The sequence below is a fragment of the Micrasema longulum genome, unplaced genomic scaffold (genome assembly GCF_059751315.1).
Source record: "Micrasema longulum isolate JH-2025_06_02 unplaced genomic scaffold, ASM5975131v1 h1tg001227l, whole genome shotgun sequence".
Taxonomy (NCBI): Eukaryota; Metazoa; Arthropoda; class Insecta; order Trichoptera; family Brachycentridae; genus Micrasema; species Micrasema longulum.
The window spans coordinates 63,079-75,009 of NW_028278414.1; positions in this window are offsets into that span (position 1 = coordinate 63,079).

Below are 11,931 nucleotides of genomic sequence, written 5' to 3' on the forward strand. Positions count from 1 at the left end.
TTAAATACTAATTTGAGTATTATAACAGAGAGATGTAAAATAAAATTCTCATTTGTTTGACGCAAGAAAGTATCGGCAATAACAATTATTATAGGGAAATATCACTGTTTTTTGGCAAGTATTAATTAAAAATGATCTTTGAAATACTAACAAATGAAGAAAAATAAATATTAAAGAATAATAAATATTATTTAATTTCTAATTTTGAATTTACACGTATGTTTAATTTTCTAATTATAAATGGTATTTTCTGTAATTTATATTTGTTCTTCAATTTTTAATTATTAACGATATATTTTCAAATTTATATTTATGCTTTAGTTTTTATTACTATCGGTATGTTTTCCAATTTATATTTATATTTAATTTCTTAATTACTAATGTTTTATTTTACAATGTGTATTTATGCTTCAATTTTTATTATTATCGGTATATTTTCTAATTTATAATAATTATGTCTCATTTCTTTACTATTAATGCCATATTTTTTAATTTATATTAATGATTCAATTTTTATTATTATGACCTGCATGTTTTTTAATTTATATTTTTATTGATTTTTTCGAATGTTATTATTATTCTTTGAATTTATTAAGCATCATTTAATGAAATAACAAAAACACGTGTAAAAAAAAAGTCCTTAAACACAGGAATTTCCTAGCTAGTCGGGACCTGAAACAAAGAAACTCGGTACATTTTTAAACTGTGAAATACATAAATAAATAAATTCTTGTGAAGACGCTTCATTGTGTTACCCACGCCCATTTTAAGAAACGATTCGAATTAAATTTTAAAGTTTTTTTATTCGAATACGTAGTTTGTATGAAGGGACCGTCGCAAATTATTTAATATGTGCTTATTTACGTACATTAGTTAATTTTTAAACTATTTTTGTTTAGTATGTTTGAAAGGAACGGTTGTTAATATTGTAGAGTACCCAGATGAACAACGAATATATAATTTACAGCGTCAAAATCCTTCGTTAAAACAACGCGATAATAACGGCTCATTTAAATAATTTTTAAAAATGCCAAACATAGGAGTCGAGTCTAAATCTTGACGTCACTAGTGTCACAAAAATTTGTTTTTTAAATCCGTTATGAAAATGTTTTTCCATTGTTACTATATTGATTTTGAAAATACAATCCATTTCACGCGATTTGTTTTATTAACTGATTATATATTTATTAATTTAACAGAAACAAACAGTCAAAGATTATATAATAACATAAAAAAGATACGGTTTAAAGACAGACTATCGAAGCTTTGAAATAAAATTCATACATATTAAATTATGGTACAAAAAAAGGGTGTATTCGTGTGTATTTGTATGAGAGTAAGTGTAAAGGTATTTATTTGTTCTTGTGTGGGAGAAGGTATTCAGTTTTGTGTAAGCGTGAGCATCATTAAATAGCAAGAGGAAGCGTATCGCAACCAGAAAAAATGAGTCTTTATTTATTTTTAAATAAGTTAAGGGGCATGTTAAATACATCTTTTAAATAAATAAATAAATATCAGTAGATAAATAAAAATATTACAGTTTGAGCAAAAACGAAACGGGAAAAAGTGTTGTGCATAGTTAGTGCTAGAGACTGGCAGATGGAATAAATACTTATTTTTTGTCACGCAACGGGGGACATTAAGATTAATTTTGGAGAGTAGGTTAAAAGAATCTACTTTATTATGTAATTATTTATATAAATAGTGTAATTAAGATATACTACGTCTATTTTTGAGGGGAAAAAATCCATTTGTTTAGCAGATTGGCTGTAAGTGCAAAGCGTTTTATTGTTTTTATAATCTAGGTATTTCAAAAATATCTGATGAACATTTCAAATCCTTTCAATGTTTGTTATGTATTGTGGGCTCCACACAAAGGATGCAAACTCTTTTTATTTCTGTTTTTCTAATTTTTTTTTATACAATGGAATATTTGCCATATCTAAGATGTAGCTGGAATAGAAAAATGAGTTTATTTATAATACGTCTGTGATTAGCAATCGAAAGTTTTATCACAGTAAAAAAACATACTTTAAATGATACATACTGTCTGTCTTTAACTATGTTATATCCATTAACATTGAATTCAAAACATCTGATATCAAGTATCAAATCCTTTGTCCCGTGATAAAGCCTTCAAAACTACTAGTACAAGACTCATCCCAACAAAATCAATTATGTTCTACGAAGCTTCAGTGACATTAAACGTACAGAGAAAATTATAGATTATACAACGTACATGAATCTATGATTTAAGTCTGAGTAAACTCTTAAAGTTGTTTTTTAAATAAAATTATTAAAAAAAAACATAGAATCCATTACACTGTTTTGCCGTAGGGATAGGCAGAGAGGATAGACCACTATGTTTTTCATCGCTACTACTATATATACGGATATGTTTTATTTATTTATTTTCAAACCATTTATAGGGTTTTAATAAAACATTAAAAGAATAGTTAAAAACCTTATGTTTTAAAGAAAAGATGCATCTACAAACATTAGAGACATCAAGACAAGATCTTGACTATTTATTAAGTGTTCGTTTAAATCACTGTAAACTAAAACCAAAAAAGTCTAGATCTTGTCTTAAGTTAACAATACGACAAAGACAAGTCATTGGAGAATTAAGGCCATAGTTTGTTCTATGCTGATCGATGAACAGTACTTCGTTGTTTCTCAACCTACGAGTCGGAAAATAAAATTTTACTTGTCTCAGTAATGATGCAACATCGATTATACCATTTAGTATTCCGAACATACATATATATTAAATCAATATTAGTTCTACGTTTTTGTAGACTAGAAATATTTAACATTGACTCATATATCAGCATAAGAATAATTACCTATCTCTAGTCCAAGCATGCACGCTTCTTTTCGAAGCAAGCAATGTTGGACTGATTCAATGTGATTTATGCGATTCACATGGAATGAGACTTGACCTCGGAGGCATATTCTAGAAGAGGGTAAACATTTGAGCAGTAAAGAATTTTGATTATACGGATTTTACAGTTAAATCAGAGGATATTCTGTTAATGAAGCCAAATAATTTCAGTGACTTATTTACTGTATTATCTTTATGCTCGTTGTATATCAGTTTATAGTCTAAAACAATTCCTAAATATCTGATGGACTTGACTACATCAATTTTGAAGTTTTCTGTTAGGTACTTGAAGGAAATCGGTTGTTTAGTTCTATGAAATGAAATTATTTTGCATGGTTTAATATTTAGTTTTTATTTACTGATTTAAATCTAAACGACGACTTATTTACTTTTATCTAAATTTGTTGCAACCGAGAGGTAAAAAACATATTTGAAAAGGAAATAACGAAGTCTAGGTATTGACAGGGCTTGTGACCTGTCTTTGGCTGCTGTAAGCGGCCAATGACAATTTATTTATTTTTTAAATATTATCGAAGGCAAAATTTTACGTGGAAATAAAGGAAAATGTCACAAAAATGTATGTGATTTAAGGTGCTTGTATTTATTTTCAAAATCAAAAAAATAAAATTTGGCTTTTGCCACTTTTATGCTCAATTAATTACCTTCAAATTATTTTAAAAAATTTTAGTTCAATACTTAGTCTTTTTTGAGATCCCAGATACCTAAGTTTAGTCTAAATTTGAAATGGCGTAATCTGCCGGTCTAAAAGTAATTATATTTTAATCACATAAAATTTTTAAGTATATTTTTTGACAGCAATACCTTTAAAAATATACTGTTTATCTAACTTATGTTTTTTTTGTTTATTATTATAGCGCGATTAAAAAAAAACATTTGTTGTAAAATGGCAAAATCGTATGATTTCATAATTTTACGTTTGTTTATCCAGACTACAGACTTAAGCAAAAGCTCGTTGGTATAAAACAAATTATTTAAAGAACCTTAACTATTTTCCATTCCTCAAGTTCCAACTTAAAAGTAGCAAAACTACAATCGTTCAATTTCGTGTTAGATTTAAAATTTTACACGTCAGTACTTTGAATACAGTCGAAGTTATCGGTGTAAACTTTCCCCTCCCCGAAGGCTTTTATTGGAACATCGGAATAGGCATGGACCGAGTTGAAATAGCATTGCTGACAAAGCTTCAGGAAATGCATTTATGATGAGTTTTCTTTGTAGAAATACAGTCAATCTCAATTCCAAATTCTCGATAGCTACCGAGGCAAAATCATTATGAAAATTAAGCTTGTATAAAATTTTTTCACAACCTTAACTTTAAAAAAAAAAAAAAATAATATTGATATTTCAAGTGTTTCAATAAATATGTATTTGTATGTTTGTTTTGAATTAACTTACGCGTATTATCATACCTACCTTGTTTTATTATTGACGTTCCATCGTATTCAATGCGTTTTGTGGTTACCTACCGAATTGTATGGGACTTGTTGCACATTATTCATTCAGTTTGTATCAATTTAAAGTTTACAATCTACTTCCATTATTCATTAGGACAATTAGTTAGTTCTCACAATATAAAATTGCTATTAAAAAATGGATAGTAGAGGTAGTTGCGCACGGATCGATGAGTGGATCAAGCCAAATAGGTAAAATGTGTATACTTTTAATGAAATTTGTTCTATTGATCTTTATGAATTGGTTATGTTTTAATGATTATTTTCGTTTTTTACTATTTATTTTCTTATTTATAATAAGGTTAATTAGATTAATTAGGTTTTTTTATTGTTATTATTATGTAAACTTTGTTGAATAGCTAATCTTAGACATGTTTCATATTTAATAAAATGTTTCCCTCGGCACGGGACACCCCACCCCAGTGAGGGAACATTATTTTATATAAAAAAAAGAAAACAAACAATGTAAAAGTATAAATATATTTTTTTTAATTTAATTATAAAATAAAATTTAATTTTTAAAATAAGGTTAAAAAATTTATCATACTTTTAAAAAATACAATTTCTAACATTTTTTGACTTAAATATTTTAAAAAAGGTTCCAAAAGTAGGTATAAACTATTTTTTTTTTTAATATTCAAACTTCTCACCAAGCTCTTTCCTATACCCTTTTCAATATAATTACAAGTTTATTTTTATATACTTACGCACCCACACACACACACACTCTTCCTCATTCATTCACGCATACACGCATTTACATACACACACATGAATACAAACGTCGCATGCATACAATTACGTCAACTCTTTTCAATATTATGTAGTATTAGATTTACAGTAGAATTTTTCAATTGGCTCTAGTATTGTTAATATACATCTACTTTTTGTTATAGCTGTTAAAATCACACAAAATAAATTAAATCAATTAATGAATGAATGGACGTTTTTTAAAATTGTATGTAACCACTTACTGACTTTTCTGTGTTTACTGGTTTTATCAAGCACAATATATCAACTAACAATTAAAAATACCACCATACGCCAAAGAGTAAACACATATTTATTCATAGCATTAAATTTCGTGTCAAAAGGGAAATATTTGTTAGGAGTTTTTTTTGCAGTAGGTAAATCTTTAAAACAAACCTGCAACTGAAGCACGTATAATTTTTTTGGAGCCTATAACTATACATTTATAATAAATTGTAGTGGTCAGCGTGATTGCCAACCACGCAGGGGTTTAATTTACGTGTTCAATTTTCGACATAATTAAGATTAAATATTTATTTAAAAAGTGTTTTTACACTAGACTATTTCATAGTTGCAAGACTGGCACTTGAAGCGTTAGATTGATTATTTTATTATCATGAGACAAAAATTTTTAAGTTACACTGTGATTGGTATACCAATGCAGTGCCTTATGCACACATTAGGTGCGGAAAGGGAACGATAATGATGTTATATATGTCGAATTTTGTGCCAAAAAAAGAGTATTTGCTTGAAGATTTCCTGAAGAAAAATCAGTACCTGAAGCACATAGAAATTTTATAGAAGAGCGGCAACCATGCTCTATCGAAAAAAAATTGCAAATTTTGATTTCAAAGGTATAAAAATAATGATTTTCATATTAAAGGTTAGGAACGCGAAAAGAAAAAGTTGAAATGTAAAGAAACAAAAGCGTTTCAAATCACATAAAAGTTTCTCAATGTTTTAATCCATTAGAAATTTTAACATACTGCAACAGAGCTAAATAAAATTTTAGATAAGGTAATATAGAAGTCTATACATCTACAGTGATTATAACCTGTCATTGGCTGGTTTAATTGGCCACTTTACACACTGTGTAACCATATTTGTATTCATATTTTACTCTTATAAACTATAATCAATAATAAAAATAATGTGACCTCACTGGGGGTTACCCGCGCCGAAAACACTAATCAATATACTTTTTTGAAATGTTTTTACATTAAAAAAAACAAAGAAGACTAACTTAATAAACAGAGATAATTAACAAAATATTCAGACAGTTTTAAAAACTAGGTATATATGAACATCTACATTATTTACATTACAAAACGTACAACGAAAATAACAAGACCTAACATAAGCTATACGCTTGTGGAGCAGTTGAATCAATATTGGTTTGGGCGAATGAGACAATCCATTTTACTTCTACCTAGCTTCACTTTCCAATTTTTTATGGCCTTTGCAGACATTTTCTCATTTCTAATTGTTTTAATAGATAGTGGAAGTAGTTTATAGATTTATTAATTAAATAATACTCAAAATCCCTTTGTCCAAAAGTTGTATTAGTTTGTGTTTGTTAAAGTTGTCTTTGTGTTGAGGATCTAGTGATTATATTTTTTGTATGTGATATATTGTAGGGGTTATGTCTTTCATTTGAGTAAGAGTAGTTTTTGAATTGTATAATTGTTTTGGTGTCATAAGTCTAATACAAACATCTTTATTCCTTCAATTCTTCCATTTGTTGATGTTGTTTAAGTTAAAGAGCTAAAATCTTTTATTATGCTGGTGACATTCATCTGACTAAATTGTATCACCTACATACTAGGCAACACCTGAACATCTTATTTTTTCAATTTTTATACGTCTTTATGTACCAGGTGGATTTATCAACAATATTTTTAGTTTGTCCAAATTTTTGTAGGCAAGGACTGAATTCAACTCTCTGGGGAGCTGTTAATATCTTCCTAACGTCTGATTGAATTATATCACCAACATACAAGGCAACGCCTGAAATTTTCTATTTTTATACATCTTCGTGAACCAGGTAGATTTATCAACAATATTTTGAGTTTGTCCAAATTTTTGTAGACAAGGACTAGATTCAACTCTCTAGGAAGTGGTTGTAACATGTTTATATAAACAGCTTCAAGTTGAATCCAACTCTGCATAAGAAATTATGCAAAAGCAAGGAAATTGGGTGCCGTATGAATTGAACTGTAGAGATTTCTAATAAAAATAGAAAGAACTTATTCAAGTCGACAATAATAATACAAAAAAGTCTGTTTTAAAAAAACTATCATTTTCTTAAAAAACTATCGGTTTTCAAAAGAAAATAGTCTATTTCCTAAAAAAATACATGTTAGTTGAAATAATTTTGTTGGTTTTACAAATACTAATATAACATACACATCTAGTTTCGTACAGCAATAGGTTTGACACGTTTCGTATACCTAACTACGTGTAAATATTTACACCAAGTAAAGGTGGTGCAGTGAGAACCGCTTTTATAATTGAATCAGTTCGCCCGTGCCGCCGCATACATTAACAAACTTTGCTGAAAGCCGCCCCTCCGCCCCGGTACATTTCCAGCTAAAAGAGATTCCATTTCCTGAAAAATCGCGCCACACTTAAAACCGGAAACGCGCCAAAAACGGCGCCATTTTAACCATTTCAATATTTGAACCGTTCTGAATATAAACAGATTCAAACGCGTCATATTTTAATGGATTATCACCATCATCGCAATGTTCTACACTAGAACCGACAAAATGCATGCACTCGATTTTTGTACTAAATCTCTACTCATCTAAGTAGTAACTGAGTAAATGCAATTGTTTTTAATGCAATTATTGTAAGTTTTGGTTATTTTATTTGGGAAATCAACAGTTCGACAAACATGTTTATAGTAAACAAACAGATACAGTGTATAAACTCAGCACCAATAGCAGATTCCCACAAAGTGTGCAAAGTTAGTAAAGAAAATATTATACAAAATATATAAATACATATAAGTTTATACATATAAAAATTTTACTTTTATATATATGTTTTTTTTAATAATCAAATAATTATTTTTTTTGAGAACGGTAAATTATTATAAATTAGGCGGGATTAGGACAAGAAAGCATGAAGAGAGGATAAGGAAGGGAAGGAAGATGTACATATTTATTATTATTATGTCCATTAAATTACATAATGCATTTTTAGTGTCAATTTTAAATCTGACAGAGTGATGTTTGTGTAGTCAATGTCTTTTTGATATTTTATCTATTTTGTATTGTACACTAAAAAAGTCCTACAAAAAAAAGCATTTTTAACATACTATGTTTAACTTATCGGTACATAAAACAGGTGGTACCGTCTAGAAATTCTGGCTGAAAAATGTATTGTTATTTAATTAAGTAATTCTGCACAGTCAACTATTCATGTCATAATTTTGTGAAGCAGTAGTTGGTCCGCACACGCTATGCGGTTTTGTAGAGAAGTGATTCCATGGTAGGTAGAGGCAGCGAGGGTCAATACATAAGAAATACCGTTTTTGTACCTTAGGTACTTGTTTTGTTTAATTTGTTCTGAATATCTTCTATAACAGTGTTTACTCGTTTAAATTACGAAACCTGACTTGCTCAATGCTTTGGAGGTAATTTTATTGAAATGCGATTAAAAAAGTAATTTATAGTCTAAAACAATCCTAATACCGTTAATTTCGTGGTTTTTCATAAGTACGTTATTGTTTATATTGTAATCAAAATTAAGAATTATGTTTTTCTTGTGAATGTAACACAAACACATTTGTTAATATTTAAAAACAGTTTATTTTCAACACAATACTCAGTTAGACAGTTAAAATCGTCTTAAATCATGAGGCAATTTTCACGAAATTCAACTTAAGCGTATATTCTCATATCATCGGCATATAAAAGAAATTTGGAACAATGATAGCAAACATCAATGTCTTTTATATAAATATAAGAAATAATAGAGGACCAAGTAGACTTCCCTGGGGAACACTAGAGGAGATTTTTGCTCAGTCAGATTTATACCCACCAATTACTACCGATTGGCATCGATTACTAATATATGATATCAGCCAGTGCAGAAAATCATCATGTATATCTTTAGCCTATATACCATGTATGTCTTCACGATTTATTATATGTTTTTACTGTTTATATTTTTTTTAATTTCTACTACTATTTTTTTATTAAAATATTGTGTTTATTTTTTTTCGTACAGACTGTAAGAGTATTACAGTTCACCATGTATCCGTTTACTTAAACTTTAGTTTAAATTTTTTGTTTTATCACAATATATTCTTAAATACTTTTTATTCCATGTTCAGGCGAGTGGAGAATACAGCTCTGTTTGTAAAATAAAATAAGAACCCTTGACGAGTTTTATCGATTTGATAGCTGCACTCAGGTAAAAATCCTACTCAAAGAATAAGATAAGTCCACCTCGTTTTGTAGTTATTGGCGTGTTCGCTTACCTTTTTTAAAGTTTTGGGTTTGATTCCTGGCAAGGTGGACGTGAAAGATTCATTATAAAGGTTGTTTAAATTGTAATATTACATTGTTCTTTGACCGACCCCTGAAGGGAAGGACTGTGTAAATAAAGTTTTACAAAAAGCAACGAGGGGTCACCATTGATCTGGAATAATCTCGAAAATTTGCTCATCACACCAAAATGCGTCTTACTAATTTTTTTGTCTGAAACCAACGAGGTATATCCCCAAAATGGCCGAAAATCGACTTATTAATTATGAACATGGGTACCTAATAAGCCATGAAAAATTTACGATTGCATACATAAATAAGTAAATTAGAAATTCATGCATTCAATGTGTTGTTTTATCAAACCTCGTAGATCAAAGTGTAACCCTGTCATTTATTGTGTTTTTATGTTATTAATTATAATAAAGAACCCTACATTGATCTTTGTTTGATTAATTAGAAAATCGATTATTACTTATCGTTCGTGTAAATAATGCTAAGGTTTCAAACAGGTAAATTAAATACAAAAAAGGTCTTACCGTGTTATGAAGGCATGTATTATCAAATTAATTTGTCAATGCACATGAGAAAATTTGGTTTTATCGCTAAATTTGCTTGTCTTTGATATCAGAATAAATTTACCTTCATAAATTATAAGCATTTGAACGCGCAGGAATGATCATTTTATATCAAAAGTTGAACAATAAAGTTCAAAAAAATTTAGACAAGCTCAAAAAATTGTTGATAAATCCAAATGGTTCATAAAAAAGTAAAGAAAAAAAAATCAGACGTTACCTAATGTGTAGGTGAAATAATTCCATTATATGAATCTCACCCGCACAAATAAAGGTTTTAGATCTATAAATTTACAAACATCAACATAGAAAAACAAGCATTTGCGTTCTTATAATTTCCTCAAATAATTCATTTTGAGCGTCATTTTAACGAGTTGTAAATAACTCACTATTAAAAAATGGGAATCAAGTTGCGGTAGAAGGGGATTTGAACCAGGGACCTTTGAGCCGCGAGTCTGAGACACTAGCCGCGGTAGTACAACCCGATTTCGGTTGATAAATTAAAAATAAAACCCGCATTTGATAAATTCTAAAAAGTGTCATACCTAAAAATATGACTTTTGCACGTAGCTATTTTTTTAGCTTATGAAGGCAGTAAATGCGAGTGAAAAACGAAATCAATTTGAGATAGGTGACAATAATTTCGAGTTGTTTGTTAAGTTCTACACGTTGGTAAAATAATTTTGATTAAGCCCGGGAGTGTTCCACAATCAAATTTTGAATAAATAATTTTATAAATCTCTTACATCCTGCAATCCTACAAAGTTAATTCCTATGGTATAGTGGGCTGGGGAGGTTGCACTGCACCTATCATAAACAAACATTTTTGCTCAGAGTAATACTATGATGACCCTCAACTTTCCTATCTGAGACATTGTTTCAATTTATAAAGGTACTGGACATTAGGCATTTAAAAAAAAGTCATTAACACATTTCTGGTCATGCGGTTACAAGAGATTTCAGCAACATGCGTGTACGGGGTTTTCCTGTAATTTGAATTATTTAATAGCAAAAAAACATACGACTTTCTCTCAGAAAAAATCTGTTTTGTGGCCCCAAGAGTACAATGTCTCGGATGAACATGTCAAGTTTTTCAAAACGAAAGCCATTTTTAGGAGAAGTGGACAAGTTTGGATTTGTCTAAGGAAAGAGACCCTTGCAGGAGACTGCAACGAGACATTGCAAACATTTATGTACTAATAAGAGTGTTGTCCAGGTGTTTAAATATTTAAATAATTCTTATTTTTTGTATTTTTTTATATTATTTATTCTTCCACATTTCATTATGTTGTATTATTTTTCAACACAGGATCTTAGAGAGTAAGGAATACGTTATTTTTATTTTGTAATATAATGTATTCTTGTTTGAGCAAATAAATATAGTTGGTCAATTCAGCAATTTTAATAATGACTTGTAGTAAACTTTTTCTGCAAGTATACATAAACTATTTGTGTTTTTATTTAATTGTATTTTAATATTCGTCGAAATTGTCTTTTATAAAACTTGTTACATAAACATATTTGGTTTTATTATATTTTAAAAACATACATTTTTGCTTCCCAATATTTAAATTTAAATTACTTAAACAAAAAATTTAACCTAAAAATTAGTGGAAATTTAAAACAATTAAAAATTAACACAAAAACCAAATAAAATAATCAAATTTTTCAAACGATTTATATCACAAGAAAATCGTTAAATAACTGCTTTATGTAATAATTCTACAAGGGGTTTGATTACCATTCACCATCTTTGA